Consider the following 21,182-nt stretch of genomic DNA (forward strand, 5'->3'; position numbering starts at 1 on the left):
TTTTGAACAACCACTTATCTCAAAATGAAATTGTAAAAAATAAATAACGTCAAAATATTTTTCTATTTTTTATATATATTATTTAATTTTTATTCAAACTAAGATGACTAGAAAAATATTTAAATAACTATTATTTCTGGTGGAAAAAAAAATGTTTTGTTATGTTTTTGATTCATCAAAATATTATATACATTTGGTTAAAAAAATATTTATATTTTAAAGTAATTGGAAACTTGTATGTGTGTGCTTTTTTTTTATGGGGTGCGTGTGACTGCGAATGAAATAAATATGAGATCAAAAAAATATTGGGGGGCGTTCAATTTTGAGGGTAAACATTTTACCGATTAGAAAAAAAAAATTACGTGAATTCATTTTATTTATATATTGATCAAAAATACACAGACAATTTTATATAGATCTTATAGAAAATTTGTTGAAAACCTTTCTACAAAAATGTCTCTCCCGAGAAAAATTTTATTTTCTGCTATCTTTTTTAAAATTCTCTTTTGAGTATATACTTATATAAATTTAAAAATAAAAAATACATGCAAACTTTTGTATAAAAATACATAGAACGTTTGAGTTTGAATAGGATATTGGCAACAAGAATGTCGGAAATACAGTTCATAAATCAAAGGGCTCTTAGCGGATGTATGAGAAAGTGAAAATTAAATCAAACAACAAATGTAGTAAAGTGGTTTAAACACAGAATCAAGGTTTGAATTGATGATAAATTTAATTTAGATACAGAGAGCTTTGATGCAATTTGTATGAAAAATAAAATTTTAAAAAACTCGCTGACTGTGAGTTGACGATAAAAAAAAAAAATTATTTAATTCACAAATATTGCTGATATTGATTTGTTATTGTTTCATAATTTGATGACGCATTTATAAACGCACTTTCTTTATTTTTCTTTCAACGCCTCAAGTAGTTATTACCTTTTTTTTTTTCAACCGATGGCCAGACATGTCAAAGTCACGTACGTTTTGGATACACATTGTAAATTTATTTTTTCAGCACGTATAAACTTTACCAAGAAATACACGTTAAAAATTTTTGCAGCTAATACAAAATCAAAAAAATAAAATGAAAAAATTCTCATTGTCAATTTTTTTTTTATCTCCAAAAAAATTTACAAAGGTCTATTCAAGTTATTGACCTTATAAATCCATAAAATACATCTACGGAATTATTTTCTAACAATGATAAATACAAGTTAAATAAAATTTAAAAATAAATATTAATTTTCCAACAAATTTTAATAATCAAAATGAAAAATAAAAAAAAATAAAAAGTTTTTTCATTCAACAATATACAAATATAATACAAGATTTCTTAATTAAAAAGTAATTAAATTTTATTAATGGTCAGTTATCTTTTTTTGTTATTTTTTTTTTAAATTTATTTTTTGTATTGGACGCATATTTCGGTGGGTGGTGAATGGGTTTTAGTCCGTCGGGAAATAAAGAGGTATGTTCTCGATGGTTGTATGTATATAATGGAGGGATGTAAACCCCTATCGTTTGTATATTCTGTTTCTCTTTCACTCATTCATTCTCTGTAGCTTTTAAAACCGCAGATTGATGCCTCGAATTATATTCGTCGCGTGGACCATCCGCTTTACTTCACTTTTGCCTGAATTACTCGCTCAATATAAAAACAGTTGCAACCTTTCGGTCATACGTAAAAAAAAACTACATGCAATCTTCAATAAATTTGAAGATTACATGCAGTCTTTTTTTACGCTTAATTTAAGTATTTTTTTTTTTTTTTGTTATTTTTGATTATGGATTATTTATATTATCAACTTTATTATAATTAGGTCGATAAGATGAATAATTTTTAACAAAACTTGTTGGTTTTATACCATAATCAGCAAGAGCTAAATTCATAATGCTTTTGCTAGAATTTATATCTCTATGTAAGACAGTTTTACAATTTTTACAATATACATACCTGTCTGGTGATATACTAACAAAACATTTTTCTCCACATTTATAACATAATTTTGTAGTATTATATTCATTGACAAATGCAATATCAATATCTGGACATTTAGCAAGTTCTCGAGTTATACGACATAATGGTGCTTGGACATGTCCTTTGATACCTGATGGCATTTCAACTTTTCCAATAAAGACCAGTACTTTTCTATTGTTTTTTGGTAAATTTACTTTTTCTTTTTTATTTTTTTTATTTTTTTTTTGTTTTTTCAATTTACCTTCATTAACTGGATTTGTAGCTGGACTAATTGATACTGCTTTATTTTTATTTTTTTTTTCTTTTAATTTTTTTAAAATATTGTCTCTTCTTTCAATTCTTGCTGCTGTTTTAATTTTACGATTTTCAGCCATTTTTGTTTTCAATATTTTCGTATTTTCAATTTTTTTATTTATTCTTAAAGTTTGTTGTTCTGTTTTTGGTCCATATTTTAAATATTTATATTTTGTTTTGTTGTGTTTTGGCAAATCTTTTTTATTTGGATGATATTTTTCTTGACCATATCTTATATAATTAACATATCTGGCTAATTCTCGTCTATCATTAATTTTAGCATTCCATGATAACCATGCAATTTTTCTTCTTTGAAAAAATATTTGAGCTCTGTCAAACCATTTTAAACGAAATTTTGTAATATTTATATAATTAGATGGATCATCAACATCAATATCTTTAAATTGTTTCATTTCCATTAATTCTTGAAGATATATTTCAAGTTTATCATATCCTAAATTATGTAATTTATATTTATAATGATATTGACCAGTTCTATAACGCCATGATGTTGCTTTTAGTAATATTTTTTTTTCTTTTGTTTCATCACCAATATCATTAATATTTTTAACAAAAATACCAGCTAAAGGATATACAGCACCTGGATCAAATGAATATACTCCATCATAGTCATCAATATTTATTGATTTTTTATATATATCTTTTTTAACATTAGACTCATCGATAGGTCTAGCACAATGAATTGTTACATATATTCCATTTGTTGATATACTGTATGCAAAAGCTTCATTAATACGTTCATGATTTTTCAAATTTGGCAATAATTTATCCCACATTTCATTTGGCTTATCATCATCAAGTGCACCAGTACGACTAGATTGAGCACCCTTATCTTTAAATAATTTACGTAATAAAGTAAATGCACCAGTTGTAGTTATTGTTTGACATTTTAATCCTGGTGATTGTATTGGTACTAATTTAAATTTAATATATTTTTGAAGATCCATAAAAAATTCCAAAAATTGCCACCATTTGTCATAAAATGATTTAAATTTTAAATTTTTATGTTTAATAAATAATTCATGGTTAGCCAATTTTTCATCAATTTTACCATTACAAAATAAGTTTATAGCCATTGTATTGGCTTTATACCATGAAATTCTTTCTTTTTTTACATCATTTTCTTCATTTTTGTTTAATTCTCGTAATATAAATTTTCTAACTCTTGATTCAGCATGCATTTTAACATTATTGGAAAAATTAGTTATAAATATTTTGTATTCTTCATCAAATAATGGTGAACGTCCTGTACAATCATATTGACGTCGTTCTTCATTTTTATTACAATTTAGTTTACGAAATTCTTTAGTCAATTTTTCAATTTCAATTGAATCATCATTTGATGAATTTGGTTTATAATCTTTATGCAAAAATTTACCAATATGCTCTAATCGAGGAAGTGTATTTGATGTAATAATTTTATTTAATAACCACCGGTCTTTATGTCGTAAAAAATATTCAAATTGTATAGATTTTTCTATTGAAAGTCCTGATAATTCTTTGACTGTATTTATTATTTCATTTTTAATTAATTCATTATTACAAAGATTATTTAGACCCATTTGTACTGAATACATTTCTAATTTGGTATCTTTTCCAAATTTACGTTCAAGTGGAGTTAATTTATAATCTTTACAAATTTTACTTCTTCTTGTTGCATGACCAGTTTCATTACAATCTTTACATATTATTGATGATGTTGTTTTTGATGGATTTATTTGTTTAATAATTATATTTGAATTATTTATTGAATTTGTTACATTTATTGCTTTTGATGTATTATTATCATCAATTTTATTTTTTTTATAAGATAAACACCATGATGATCTTTTACTTTTATGTCCTTTTTTTTTACAATCTGTACATGTAATTTTTTGTCTATAATCACTAAATTCACAAAGTTTATTTTTTTTACTTGCATGTCCTATTCTATAACAATCAATACATTTTCCTTTTAATTTATTATTAGACCATTTTCCATCATCTGGTAAATCATCAATATCAATATCTAAAGTATCAGTTGATCCTAAAATTTTTGCATTTTTCATATTTTGACATAATAAATTTGATGTATTATTTAAAGAATTCATATTTATATTATTAATATTATTACATAATGAATTTGTTGTATTATTTGTTATTATTGGAGTTAAATTATTTGATTGATTTGTTTCAACATTATCATCATCATCATCATCATCAACTGATATAATATTATTTCTATGAAATATTGATGTTTTACTTATTTCCAATTTATTATTATTATTATTATTTTTTTGTTTTTTTTCAACAATACAAGAAATGTCGCTATTTTTATTATCGATTTTTCTTTTTATATCTTTATTTGGTTTAAATTTTTTTTTATTAATTAAATAATCATCATCATTTTTTCTTTTTACTTGTTTATTTTTTTCAGGTAAATTAAGATTATCATCTTTTTTTTTATAAATTACCATATATGGTGTATGTGGTGATTTTAAATTTTTAATTTCATTAAATGTTACATCTTTTACTTCTTTATCATCATCATATATATACCATTTATTTTCCGATATATCTTTATTATATGTATAATAATGTCCACTTCTAATTTTTTCACCATTATGTACAGTAACACTATGTATCTCATAATTTTCATTTTTTACTTTTATAGATTCATTCAACTCTACATAATCGTGTATCTTATTAATTATATTATTTTTTATACTAGATCGTTTCAATAATAATATTAAATGTAATGGTGTTTGTATTATTTCTGTAGTTTTTGTTTTATCACGTTCTACCTTGCAATTATCGCATTTTACATTTTCTAAAGTTTCTGATTTTAAACAATTATCAAACATATCTTGTATTGTTAAATTTTTATTTGACGAAAAACACAATTGTAAATTATTAAAACTTTCAATATTTATTATTGTATTATTACAATTTGTACATTTATGTATTATTTTAAATTTTCCTACAAAAAATTTTTCAATTATTTTTTTTAAATCTTCATATTGATTACATAATGCAAATAATTGAATTAAAAATTCTGAACAATCTTCTTGTCTTGTATATTTAAAATTTTTAGTGAAAGTTGAATTTTTTAAACTTTTTATAAATTCTTCTGGTGATTTTGCTATAGGTTCTAAAGAAATAGATAATGATTCAAATAATGTACTCAGTTGTCTAATTATAGAAGAATTATGTTCATTTTTATTTATTATATCATCACGAAAATCTTTTATTGCATGTAAAACTTGAATAATTGAATTTAAATAACAATTAGAACCTAAATTTTCAAGACCTACTCTTTTAATCATTTTGTATATATATTTTTAATTGATCAAATAAATATATTTATAAAGATATTTTTTTTACAGATATTTTTATAGATATTTTTATAGATATTTTGTCAGATATTTATACAGATATTTATTCAGATATTTTTATAGATATTTTTACAGATATTTTGTCAGATATTTATACAGATATTTATACAGATATTTTGTCAGATATTTTCAGATATTTTGTCAGATATTTTCAGATATTTACAGATATTCACAGATATTTTCAGATATTTTCAGATATTTTGTCAGATATTTTGTCAGATATTTACAGATATTTACAGATATTTTCAGATGATATTTGTCCTCTCTTATTGGGTATCTGTAAAATAAAAAATTTTTACATTAAATTATGTTTATATAAATTTGATATTTAAATGGAAATTTTAAATATCAAATAGTTGTTAAAAATAAAAAAATAAAAATTCAACTTACTATTCAATTAGAGAGGACGATGATTAATCTGTTATAACCCGCGGTGATAATGATGTTGATGACGTTGGTGTTGAATCAACGGCACTGAGGGTTAAACAGATTTTCAACAACTGAATGATGACAACAAACAATTTTTCAATAACTTCGTTGAAATCTGGAAAAAGTCAAATAAATACATTATTTATTTTATTGTAATCAGGAAAAAAAAAAATTACACAAAAATTCAATTGTATGCTCTTTTCCTCTTATCCTCCTCCTCTTATTCCTTGCACTTTCTTTTTTTATACCATTATACATTTTATACATTAAATTATGTTTATATAAATTTGATATATTTAAATGGAAATTTCAAATATCAAATAGTTGTTATAAATAAAAAAATAAAAATTCAACTTACCATTCAATTATAGAGAATGATGATTAATCTGTTGAAACCCGCGTTGATGATGACGATAACGATGTTGAATCAACGACACTGATGGTTAAACAGATTTTCAATAACGCAGCTGAACGATTACAACAAATGATTCTTCAAAAACTGCGTTAAAGTCTGAAAAATGTCAAATAAATAAATAAAAACTCAATTATATGCTTTTTTCTCCTCCTCTTCCTCCTCCCTTGCTATTTTTCTATCTATATCTATCCTCCTCCTCCTCCTCTTAATCCTTGCTCTTTCTTTTTTATACCCACTAGCGCCCTCGCCGGCCGCAAGCAGCCACCTCAGTTGTTTCTATGATGAAACCGGCCAAAGAGAGGCGCGACAGCTTTCATGTAAACCATGAACAGAGATATAATTAAGCTAATACTGTACATGGTTTACATGAAACTATGAAAGCTGTCGCGCCTCTCTTTGGCCGGTTTCATCATATATGCTATATGCCTATTCCAATGACATGTCATCATGTGGTGTTATTAACATTTGAAGGTTATGGGCATTGATATTTTTTGACAGATATAAAATGTTGTTATTATCACATATGTATATGCAATTAGCGCCACCTACTTATATCAATTTATACAACATGCACGTGATTAATCTGATACACCAATCAGATTCCAGTAAATTAAAAAATGAGGCGCTAAGTTTGAAAAATGACGCCTATAATATTTTTTTATTATTCATATTTTTTTTATCAACTTGGAATCATTAGATCTTAGATAATCAGAATATTTTGTACTAATTCATTCTACGCAAACATTGAATTTTTACCCTATAAATAACGAAAAAAAAATATATATTTACTCTAAAATGTTTATATGTATATACAAATGTGTGAGATTTTTTAAATTAAATCCTTATCTATTTTAAAGAAAAGAGTAGAGGCTAATTTTCACTCATAAAATCAAGATTCGTACATAAATAATGATGTCGTTGTTACTTAGCACATAGCAACAACTTTGTTTTCCTAAAACGTCATTTGAATTTTTTTACCAACATGGCGTCTTAAAAAAAAAAAAAAAACAAACAAACTGACATGAATGCCATCTATTGAAGAAAGTGCGAAATAAGAATTCAAAAGAAAAAAAAAATTACTTAAATATAATAACATATAAAGGGGGAGAGAGAGCAGACAAAGGAAAAAAAAAAAATATGAAAAATTTAATAAAATCAAAGAGGGGAGAGAAAAAAAAAAAAATTTTTTTTAAATATAATAACATATAAAGGGGAGAGAGAGAACTGACAAAGGGAACAAAAAAAAGTCTAAAAAGTATATTTACAAAACACGTACAAACTCTTTTTTCCTTCTTATTTCTTACTTTTTTCCGCGTATATCTATACTCCTCCTCCCCCCTTTTTCCTTGCTATCTTATTTTACGTATATTTACTCCTCTCTCCTCCTCTTCCTCCTCTTTCACCTAGCCTTTTACGTTATACGAAAACTACTCCGAAAATTATCAAAATACAATTATTAAATTATAAATTACGAATTACAAATAAAAAAATTCAAATAAATAATACGAAAAAACTAATAATATATTATTATTATTATTATTATCAATTGTACAATAAATGAAAATGATGCTATTTATTACACCACGCGTTGGAGACAAAGAAAATGTTAAAATAATGAAAAACGTGAAAATTAGAATTCAAGTTGTATAATTCCCAGGTAGAAAAATAAGGTCGGACGGACGTCTGATCGACGTAATCCCGACGTAACTAAGTCGGAATTACCGCAGACCCTTACGTCGATTCTACGTATAACGTTACGCCTCCCCGACTCGAATCCGACGTAGTGAAAAATGAAAATCCAATAATATAATTTTTTTTCGAAGAATTCATAACCAATAAAAATATTCTATAAATTTGTTCACTTTTTTTAAATTTTTTAATGAATATAATTTATCAATACTTTTGATTGTTTTATTTAAATAAATTATTATATTGTTGAGATGGGAATAAAAAATAAAATTAAGATGATTGTGACAAGCAGTTATACAAATAATTTCAAAAAAAACAAAAAGTCCCTAGATATATTATTCTCGTTCTTATCGACAATCATTATATTTTCATATGTATGTTGATATTATATATATGAACAAAATCAACATTCAACAAACTGTTGAATTCCATTTTGTCAACTTAATTATAAATAATAATTTATATACATAATAATTCAATTATCAATTTGCATAATACCTGATACAATGGAAAAACGCAAGGCAAATTCATTCACATCAGCCGCTAAGCGAATGAGAAAATATAGAAAACGAAAATATTATCAAGTTCATCAAGATCTTGAACCTGTAAACAGTGCTAATGATCTGAATGACGGTGATAATAATTACATTAATGTTAGTGTTGGTGTTTCCAATAATGTTGTTTTTTGTGATAATGGTGATGATGTTGGTGGTGATGATGATAGTGCTAGTGGTGGAGGTAGTGGTGGTGATGATAACCAGGTTGATGATGATGATGATGATGATGATGGTGCTAGTGTCGATGATAACCAGGATGATGATGATGATGATGGTGCTGGTGGTAGTGATGATGACCAGGATGATGATGATGGTGCTAGTGGTAGTGGTGGTGACGATGACCAGGATGATGATGATGATGCTAGTGGTAGTGGTGGTGACGATGACCAGGATGATGATGATGATGATGGTGCTGGTGGTAGTGATGATGACCAGGATGATGGTGATGGTGCTAGTGGTAGTGATGATGACCAGGATGATGGTGATGATGCTAGTGGTAGTGGTGGTGACGATGACCAGGATGATGATGATGATGCTAGTGGTAGTGGTGGTGATGATGACCAGGATGATGATGATGATGATGATCACAGACAAGGAAAAAAAAATTTAAAACGGTGGGCAATCAAACGGCAAGTCCCCCAAGCTCACCTTGATGATTTGCTTAAAATTATGAGAAATGATTTTGGTGTGAAGACTCCAAAATCATCAAAAACATTCTTGAAAACTGCAGAGGCAAAATATACCATCAAACCGATGGATGATCTTAGTGGATCCACTGGAGAATTCGCATACTATGGCATAGCTAAAGGCATAAAAAATTGTATCAATTTAGCTGCACATGAATTGAATGATATCAAGCTACAATTCCACTGTGATGGACTGTCACTGTCAAAATCAAGTTGTCTTGGAATGTGGCCTATATTATGCAAAATTTATTCCACTTCTATTTGTTATGATCCCTTTATTGTAGCTGTTTACACAGGAAGATCAAAGCCCAAAGATGCTAATGAATATTTTGCTGAATTTCTTTTTGAAATTAACGAGTTACTTCATACAGGTATTGTAATATCAAGAAGAAATTATCAAATTAAAATTCATTGTTTCATAGCAGACACCCCAGCACGAGCTTTCATAAAAAGCATAACTGGTCATACTGGAAATAACGCTTGTGAGCGCTGTCGAGTTGAAGGTGTTAGTATAGATCGTCATCGAGTATTTCTTGAAGATAACAAGGATCTAAGAACTGATGAAGCATTCAGAGCATATAATGAACCTGGGCATCGAGTTGGAGCATCATCATTATGCTTTATTGAACCGAAAATAAACATGATAACAACTTTTGTACTTGATTTTATGCACCTTGGATTCATGGGCATAATGGCTAAACTGCTTGAGTTTTGGTTTGCAGCTAAATCAAAATTTAAAGTCAGTAAGAATTTCAAAGATGAAGTTTCACGTCGATTAGAAGTTCTAAAACCTCAAGTACCAGTTGAATTTGCAAGAAAAACCCGAGATTTACACGATTTTTCTAAATATAAAGCAACAGAAAACAAATTCTTTGCTATGTATGCTGGGCCCATCTTACTTCGAGATATACTTCCAGAGAATCAGTACAATCATTTTTTGAAATTTTATCATGCATCAAGGTTGTTATGGTGCCAACAAACTGCACTAACTAGTGTTCCAATTGCCAGGGATTTATTTCGACGTTGCTTCACAGAGTTCAAATCAATTTATGGTGAAAGTTCAGCCTCAATAAATGTTCATAACTTGATTCATGTTGCTGATGATGTGGAAAACCTCAAATGCAGTTTGAGCGAAATAAATGCTTTCTGTTTTGAAAATTATTTAGGACATATTAAAAGACTCCTTCGCTCTCCTGCTCATAAAACAGCTCAATTATTCCGGAGGTTGCATGAACAATCATGTTTGAATGAAAGAGTTCAGTTACCAGCTGATAAACGTATAATAAAAGAGACTCAAAATGAAATTCAATTACTTCAATTCAAAGGCATGATATTGTCAACTAAACGTCCAGATAATATGATTTTACTTAAAAATAAACAGATCATTGAAGTCAAGAGAATTTATCGTTTAGGAAACAACATTTTCATGCATGGAGTTCGATGGAAGATTCAAGACCATATTTATCATAATGAGCTGATGAACTCTGGGTCTCAAAACTCGTGGGAGTTAAAAAGTGTAGCAGAACAAGGTTCTGTTACAATTCCATTGGACGAAATTGAAAATAAAATGGTGAGAATTGATCTCAACTTTTCTATTGAATCACCATTGAGAATTTTTGTTATACCACTTTTACATGGTTGAAAATATAAATAAATAAAAACATGATATGTGCATAAAATTCATCAACAATTCAACGAGAATTAAAAATACTTTTTTTTTGTCAAAATGAATGAAACGTGTTAAATAAACGATATTTAAAAAGAAAATTTTTGTTTTTTTAATTATAACTGTAAATAATATATTAAATTCATGAAATTTTGTTAATTTACTTATCACATATCAAGTATTTAAAATCATCTCTACATAAGTATTTAAACTAATCAACACAAAAAAAATACAACATCATATTGAATAGTAACAATTAATATTTTTGATAAAGTTGGATCAATAATAATAATATTTAATAAAAATGTGTTTATCAATCATAATGCATTTAGTATTTGTACATCTTGTTGTACTTGTAATAGTTGTGTTGTTGAACATCTTAAATAAATAAAAAAAAATTGTAATTGTATTTTTTGTTTACAGCAAATAGTGTATCAAATGAATGAAATTTAATAACATATGGTTGTTGTGGACAACGTGTATGAAATACTTGACAATCAATTTTACTACTTGTACAACGATGTTGTTCATCAATAGCATCAATACGTAATTTTTTATTTCTTGAATCACGCCATTCACGTTCATTACGTGATCTACTTTTAACAACTATCATTATCAAAACTAACTGGTTGTGCAAATTGTGCACAGCTCCAATTAACAAATTGTGTTGTTGTTAATGGTGTTTCATTACATGCTTCTTCAGTTATTAAATTTGGTATTGGTTTTCTGCCACGATTTATTCGGGGTAACATATTCGTTGTGCGTAATACATCAGCAGCTGTTGAATGTAATGTTGATGCTTTTGTTGGTAGTGGTTGTATCGGTGATGGTGAATCATTTTTATTATTTAAATAATTTGTGCGATTTGATGGTGATGGCGGTAATGACAATGATGATAATATTTTTGTTTTGTATAATCTTTTATTTGATTACGTATATGTGTTGTTATTTTTTGTGACATATTTGCAACACCTGGATGTGGATCATTATCAAGTACACATAAACTATGCCATAATTTCATATAAACACTACCATATGATAAACTTGGTAAATTTCCCAATGATGGATGACCTGAAACAAAAAATTAAATTAAATTAAACGACAAAAAAAATATTTCAACTATTTAAATTGTTAATAAAATAATTATTGTATGTTCAAGAACATAAAGTAATTAAAATATGATAAATAAATGCGTTGTCAACAAATATTACCAAGCGACTCGCAAGTCACGAACTTCCAATTATTATACCTAGTGTTCAGAATGAAACAATCAATCCACCATAACACAAATAGAAGATAAGACAAGACAAAAATCCCAACGAGAAATAAAACTATAGATAAAAAAGACAAATAAACATACCAAGACTACTTATTGATCATGATAAAACTCTTTTAAGTCTATCTGATCCAGCATCACTCGATGTACCACTACCACCAGTATAATTATTACCAATTTTTAATCTATCTCTTGAACTAATCCGTCTCATACTCTTGAATGGTGATAATATTTCAACAATAAGATCTTTCCTTGAATTTTTTTCAGTAATAGCAAGTGTTACAAATGAATTTTTAAAATGTAATATTATCCATTGTAGCGCGACAATAAGTTCTTTTGTAACTAGATATGCCATACTATGTGTTGATATTATTAGCATGTTCACTACGTTTTTGTACACTATTTATAAATGTACCAAGTGCAAATACACATGCTGTACGTACTTCTGGTATCGGATCATTTAATAATTGTGATAATTCTTCATGTGCAATATCACGTACACCACAGCATCTTGCTTTACCATAATTACTCCATAATCTACCAAGGCATAAACATAACTACATACGTAACATTAATTGTTCAAGACATATTGATACAATACTACCTTGTAATGCTGCTTCTTGTCCAAGTGTATAATTATTTATAATACAAGCAAGTACAAATGTTGCTAATGTTCTATGTTCACTAGCCATTGTTGTATCTTGTAATACAGATAAAAAATATTTATGTCCATTATCACGTACTAAATCAGTTTGCCATGTATTATCAACAGCAAGTATTTTAGCCAATATAAATACAAGTAATGAACGTAATTCACGTGCACTTGATTGTAATAGATTTAAAATATACCAACACTAAGAGCTAAATTAACAGTCCATGGACCAAGATTTAAAAATTTACCAAGTAATTTCAGTGCACGTAAACGATGTGCTTCACTTAATAATACTTGTAATACAATTGGTAATTGTTCTGGTGGATTACGTGTTTTTGATCCAAGTGTTAACCATACTCCAAATGCTGTTAAATGTTCTTAATAAAATGGTGAATGTATAAATTCATAATCATTATTTAATACAAATATTAATTGTGATAAACATAAATCAAGTGCTAAATCCCCTGCTTGCTACATTGGATGCTGATATGTTGATGGTAAACGTGGACATGATACTGGTGTACAATCATATGAACGTAATATTCTTCCAGCAAATAAAAAATTTCTAAATAAACTTGCAACTAATAAATCTTGTCTACATAATTTTTGAAATAAATCACGTGGTAATGTATTCCATGCAATTGTATTTGTTATTGCTGTAAATATCCAATTTAATTCACCTAACATTGTACGTCTATCTGATAATTGTCCAGGTATTTTATCAATTAAATCAAGTGATATTTTTGGTACTAATTTTGATGTATTTTGCATGACAAACCAATGTAATGCTATTTTAATTGGTGTTGTTAAACATGATGTAAATATATCAACTGGTAAATCTGGATTCATTGGTAATATTTGATTTGCAGCACATGCTGCTAGTTGTATACAATTTTTATATGATGGCATTGTTATATTACAATTACCACCAATGCCACCAATGCCACCAACACCACCACCACTTCCAATATTTTGTTGTCCACCCTTATTTGTACTATTAGCATTACTAGTACGATTTTGTTTTTCATTTTCATATTCTTTTTCATGTTGTTCAGCAAATTGTTTAAATGAATCAACAATACTACCATCATTCGAACAATCATAAACATATATACTTGGTGCACCCATCCATGTTTGTAAATCATACACAGGTAATGGAATGTATTGTGTATATGTTCAATTAAATACCCATATTTCACCATTACTTGTTGGTTTTGGTACACCATGACCATTATAATGAAATAAAACACGTTCTTCTCTAGCATTTCTACGTAATGATGTACATAATTTTTTAGCTTTTTCAACTGTTGAATCTAAACTGTGTTTATAACGTGCACGTGGTTGCCAACGTTCATATTGTTTTTGTAATGATGCACCAATTATTTCTAATGCTTTCGATGGACTAACTGCTGATGGATCTGAAACATAACATTAATCATCATATGTTGTTTTTCTTATCGATCGAGTTTTTATATTATAAATTTATATAATACCTCTTGATAAATTATTCAATGTTATGTAATATTAAATTTAAATCAAAATTAACTTTTTTGTTTTCTATTTACAAAAAAAAAAAAATAATTACCAATCCAAGATTCAAGGCGAGCCCATGGTTATGTTTTGACAATATCTAGTTATGTTTGAATGAAAAATTAAAATGAGTAGGTGTTTTTATAACTTACCATGCAAAAATATTTGTTGTTGGATGAACACAAAATGCTGATAATCCTGGTGTTGTATGAATAACATTTAATGATGAATTTTTACGTAAATCAAATATTCTAACATCACCACTTGATAACCCAGTTATCAAGCGTGTTGAATTATTTGTTTGTAAATTTATATCAAGTACTAACGTATTATGTTCATGCCATGTCATTATTCTTGATTCATTTTGTGCTAATCTACGATCAAATAATCGTACAGAACCGTCACCACAACCAACTACCATCAAAGATCCTGTAAGAAAATTTATAAAATATTTAAAATACATTTTTATTATTTTTATTATTTATTCATAGCAAATTAAGGAAGAGAGAAAAATAAGATTTAAAATTATAATTGCAAATCGAAATACACAAATTGGTAAGTGTTAAATTATAAAAAGAAAAAAAATTATTAATTAGCATTGTGAGGTTTAAATAAATAAAAAAATATTTTGATTTATTTTTTTTTTTTTCAATAAATAAATTATATAATGTTGTAAAAATTATTTGAATTTAAAGATTTCTATGTTTCATATCACAAATGTCATACCGGAAATAACTAGATCATTTTTTATTATTTTTTTTTGTTCTTAGTCATATAGATAAATAGAGTTGACGCATTGGATGCTGAAAGAAACACTTTTTTTAATCATTATTTCAAGACATTATCTGTCTTTAAAACGTGCAATTTTAAAAAACTATTTATCTTGTTTTTAAAAATTTCGTAATAATGTAGAAATAATAAAAATGAAATATATATTTTCTATAACCAATAGTAAAAACATCACTCATTACGTAGAAAAATATATTCTGATAAAAAAAAAAAACCAAGATAAAAGCTAAAATAAGTTATTTAATTTTAAAAAATTTATTGATAATATTAGTTAGAAAAAAAAAATGTCTAAACCATATAACGGAAAAATAAAACGAAAAAAAAAAAAAAAAAATCTTATATAATATCTAGAATTTTTGGTTGATAATCTTTTCAAGTCGTAAAAAAAAAAAAAATTCCAAAGCAATAAAATAAAAGAATAAAAGAAATATCTATGTTATAAAAAAAAAAAAGAATAAAAAATTTATTTAATCTACCTGTCCCATCAGTATCTAAGCAGATAGAACAACAATCAGCGCCAGTTGGTAAATCTTGTTTTCTAAGTTCAGTTTCAGCATCCCAAAGTCTAACAATTCTAACATCACCAGTAACAGCAAGTGTCAGAGTTTTTTGTTCCCAAGATGTTACAAGACCAGCTGATGCAATTGATGCTTTTGATACAGGCTGTAAATCTGATAAACCTTGCCAAGCAGTTAATAACATTGGTTCTCTACCAAATGTATTATAATAATTTTTCCATACTCTTATTGAACCATCATCACTACCAGTCATTAATAATGAAATATCATGTGAATTAATATATTGTATTGTTGTTATTTTAGTATTTAATTTATTACCACGACTTGGATAATACGTTAATTTATTACCACTATTCCAATCCCATATAGCAAAATAATCTTTCACAGCAACAGCAATATGTGTATCAAATGGATGAAATTTAATAACTTCTGGTTGTTGTGGACAACGTGTATGAAATACTTGACAATCAATTTTACTATTTGTACAACGTTGTTGTTCTTCAGAAGCATCAATACGTAATGTTTTATTTCTTAAATAACGCCATTCACGTTCATTATGTGATCTACTTTCAACATCCATTTGTTTATTATTATCATTATCAAAACTAACTGGTTGTGCAAATTGTGCACAGCTCCAATCAACAAATTGTGATGTTGTTAATGGTGTTTTATTACATGCTGCTTCATCAGCTTCTTCAGTTATTGTATTTGGTATTGGTTTTCTGCCACGATTTATTTGTGGTAACATACGTGTTGTACGTAATATATCAGCAGCTGTTGAATGTAATGTTGATGCTGTTGTTTGTGGTGGTTGTGGTGGTGATGGTGAATCATTTTTATTATTTAAATAATTTGTACGATTTGATGGTGATGGTGGTACCAATAATATTGATAATATTTTTGTATCATTTACTTCTTTTTGTATTGTATAATCTTTTATTTGATTACGTATATGTGTTGTTATTTTTTGTGACATATTTGCAACACCTGGATGTGGATCATTATCAAGTACACATAAACCATGCCATAATTTCATATAAACACTGCCATATGATAAACTTGGTAAATTTCCCAATGATGAATGACCTAAAATATAAAAAAGTAATTAAATTAAACAAGAAAAATATTTCAACTATTTAAATAATTGTTAATAAAATAATATTATTATCAATGTTAAAGAAAATAAAGCAATTGAAATATGAAAAATGAATGCATTGTCAATAAATATTACCAAGCGACTCGCAAGGTTTCTTCACGAACTCCCAATTATTACCTAGTGTCCAGAATGAAACAATATAATATTATATTATCAATCCACCATAACATAAATAGAAGACAAGACCAGACAAAAATCCCAATGAGAAATTAAATTAGATAATAAAGACAAATTAACATACCAAGACTACTTATTGATGATGATGATGAAACTCTTTTAAGTCTATCTGATCCAGCATCACTTGATGTATCACTACCACCAGTATAATTATTACCAATTTTTAATCTATCTCTTGAGCTAATACGTCTCATTCCACTAAATGGTGATAATGTTTCAACAATAAGATCTTTTCTTGAGTTTTCTTCAGCAATAGCAAGTGTTACAAATGAATTTTCGTAATGTAATACCATCCATTGTAGAGCAACAACAAGTTCTTTTCTGACTAGATATGACATATCATGTGTTACAGTATTAATTAATGTCATTGCAATAATTTGATCAATATTATTAGCATGTTCACTACGTTTTTGTACACTATTTATAAATGTACCAAGTGCAAATACACATGCTGTACGTACTTCTGGTATTGGATCATTTAATAGTTGTGATAATTTTTCATGTGCAATATCACGTACACCACACCATCTTGCTTTATCATAATTATTCCATAATCTACCAAGACATAAACATAACCACATACGTAACATTGGCTCACTGTCATTTAATTGTTCAAGACATATTGATACAAGACTACCTTGTAATGCTGCTTCTTGTATAATTATTAACAATACAAGCAAGTACAAATGTTGCTAATGTTCTATGTTCACTAGCCATTGTTGTATCTTGTAATACAGATAAAAAATATTTATGTCCATTATCACGTACTAAATCAGTTTGCCATGTATTATCAACAGCAAGTATTTTAGCCAATATAAATACAAGTAATGAACGTAATTCACGTGCACTTGATTGTAATAGATTTAAAATATACCAACACTAAGAGCTAAATTAACAGTCCATGGACCAAGATTTAAAAATTTACCAAGTAATTTCAGTGCACGTAAACGATGTGCTTCACTTAACAATACTTGTAATACAATTGGTAATTGTTCTGGTGGAATACGTGTTTTTGATCCAAGTGTTAACCATACTTCAAATGCTGTTAAATGTTCTTCATAAAATGGTAAATGTATAAATTCATGATCATTATTTAATACAAATGTTAATTGTGATAAACATAAATCAAGTGCTAAATCCCATGCTTGCCACATTGGATGTTGATATGTTGATGGTAAACGTAGACATGATACTGGTGTACAATCATATGAACGTAATATTCTTTCAGCAAGTAAAAAATTTCTAAATAAACTTGCAACTAATAAATCTTGTCTACATAATTTTTGAAATAAATCACGTGGTAATGTATTCCATGCAATTGTATCTGTTATTGCTGTAAATATCCAATTTAATTCACCTAACATTGTACGTCTATCTGATAATTGTCCAGGTATTTTATCAATTAAATCAAGTGATATTTTTGGTACTAATTTTGATGTATTTTGCATGACAAACCAATGTAATGCTATTTTAATTGGTGTTGTTAAACATGATGTAAATATATCAGCCGGTAAATCTGGATTCATTGGTAATATTTGATTTGCAGCACATGCTGCTAGTTGTATACAATTTTTATATGATGGCATTGTTATATTACAATTACCACCAATGCCACCAACACCACCAACACCACCAACACCACCACCACTCCCAATATTTTGTTGTCCACCATTATTTGTACTATTAGCATTACTAGTACGATTTTGTTTTTCATTTTCATATTCTTTTTCATGTTGTTTAGCAAATTGTTTAAATGAATCAACAATACTACCAGCATTCGAACAATCATAAACATATATACTTGGTGCACCCATCCATGTTTGTAAATCATACATAGGTAATGGAATGTATTGTGTATATGTTCTATTAAATACCCGTATTTCACCATTACTTGTTGGTTTTGGTACACCATGACCGTTATAATGATGTACATAATTTTTTAACTTCTTTAACTGTTGGATCTAAACTGTGTTTATAACGTGCACGTGGTTGCCAACGTTCATATTGTTTTTGTAATGATGCACCAATTATTTCTAGTGCTTTTGATGGGCTAACTGCTGATGGATCTGTAACATAACATTAATCATCATATGTTGTTTTTCTTATCGATCGAGTTTTTATATTATAAATTTATATAATACCTCTTGATAAATTATTCAATGTTATGTAATATTAAATTTAAATCAAAATTAACTTTTTTGTTTTCTATTTACAAAAAAAAAAAAAAATAATTACCAATCCAAGATTCAAGACGAGCACATGGTTGTGTTTTGACAATATCTGGTGGATCAACACCAAAATTGAGGCAAAGTACAAGTGCAACACTAACTGTTTTCATCTGTAATAAAAACATTTGTTTATGAATTTTTCGAGCAGCTGTTGATGTTTTAAATAATAAAAAATTATTAATTACTCGTTCTTTCATTCTCCATGATTGTGTTAAACGATTGATACCCTCAATATTGGTAATATGTCGTTGCTTGTTGAATGCAATTGGCATACTTCAATCTTCATCATTCCATTTATCAAAATGATGTATTTGTTTCTTTTTAATATTATTATCCGTTTCACTGTTTTTATGACTATGACATGTTTTTATACCAATTAGTAACATTTTTCAAATAAATTATTAAAAATTGAAAATACCTATTTATTTTTTATAGATACTATTATTATTTAATTGTTGATATTATTATATATTTATTTTTAAAAATCACTACTACTTGATAGATCTGGTTCACTAATTTTAACTGAAGATTCATCATTTGATACGTGTGATAATCAAAATTTATGTTATAAATGAAATTCTTTATCACGTTCTTCATTTCTGTGTGTTTTATTCATTAATATATTTTTTAAATTTATTATATATACCAACTTTAAATAAATGTATACAAATTAGTATTTCAGGTACAGGTCAATTCTTTGAGCTTCCGTTTGCTTTTTAAAATCATCAAAATCAAATAAACGTGGTGTTAGTGATTCTCTGTCGTAATTAACAATACCAGTAACACGGTGTGATTATAACAAACATCATATTGCCAAACGTCAGTTGGTACATCAACTAATGACGGATAAACGACTTGTGTAATAAATACATGGCATTTGTTATTAAAAATTCAGTTAAAGAAATTGATATGAAACATGAAGGTCAATGATCACTATTGCAACGGGCATATGGAATTTGAATTGACATCTTTATTTTTCAATAAACTTTTGGTACTTTTTTCTCAATTTTTTTATTTCTGATAATTGGCACATACTTTATCTGAGTAGACAACCATGACGTTATGCTGTTCATACTAATATATTAATAATTAGCATCATCTGTGTATATTTAAAAAAAAAAAAAAATTAATATTTTAGGTTATGTTTTTTGTAAATATGAAAACTGAAGAGGTCACTTACCACGCGTTATGGATTATAAAAATTTTTATTCGTAAACAAACACAAATAACACTGAGATACAATAAATACTGATTAAAGTATGTTATCACTTTACTTGTAATGTTATTGATTAAAATTATAATAATATGCTTTTCACGTATGCGAAAAAATGCAAGCGTATAATAAAATATATATACATATATACATAATTTTTATGGCTGTTATTAACAACCGTTAGCCCTTTTGACTTCTCCTCCTGCAGTTATATTCAACCACTCAAGTGCCCATTCATCCCACGCAACAAATCTGCGCCGTGAGACAAGGACATGTTTATACTTGTTTTGGAAAATAAAAAAAAACACTGATGTCACGTTACCTTTGTTATATTCATAAAAAAAAACAGACTGTGCATATTGTAGTTTGTGATAAAAAAAAAAATAATAATTGAAAACAGGAAATATATAATGTCAGTATTTTGTTAATTAAAAATTAATAAACAAATCATAACTGAATTAAAATTACATCAAAAAGTGAAAAAATATATATCTATATACAATCATACAACAAGTATATATATATTAAA

At 27.1% G+C, this 21,182-nt stretch overlaps 2 pseudogenes; both read right to left on the reverse strand.

Moving 5' to 3' along the window:
* Positions 1-11,493: 11,493 nt before the first annotated feature.
* LOC122851080 lies at positions 11,494-14,470 on the reverse strand (annotated as a pseudogene).
* Positions 14,471-14,720: 250 nt separating this feature from the next.
* Positions 14,721-19,826, reverse strand: LOC122851081 (annotated as a pseudogene).
* Between the last annotated feature and the right edge of the window lie 1,356 nt (positions 19,827-21,182).

The sequence above is a fragment of the Aphidius gifuensis genome, linkage group LG3 (assembly GCF_014905175.1).
Source record: "Aphidius gifuensis isolate YNYX2018 linkage group LG3, ASM1490517v1, whole genome shotgun sequence".
Taxonomy (NCBI): Eukaryota; Metazoa; Arthropoda; class Insecta; order Hymenoptera; family Braconidae; genus Aphidius; species Aphidius gifuensis.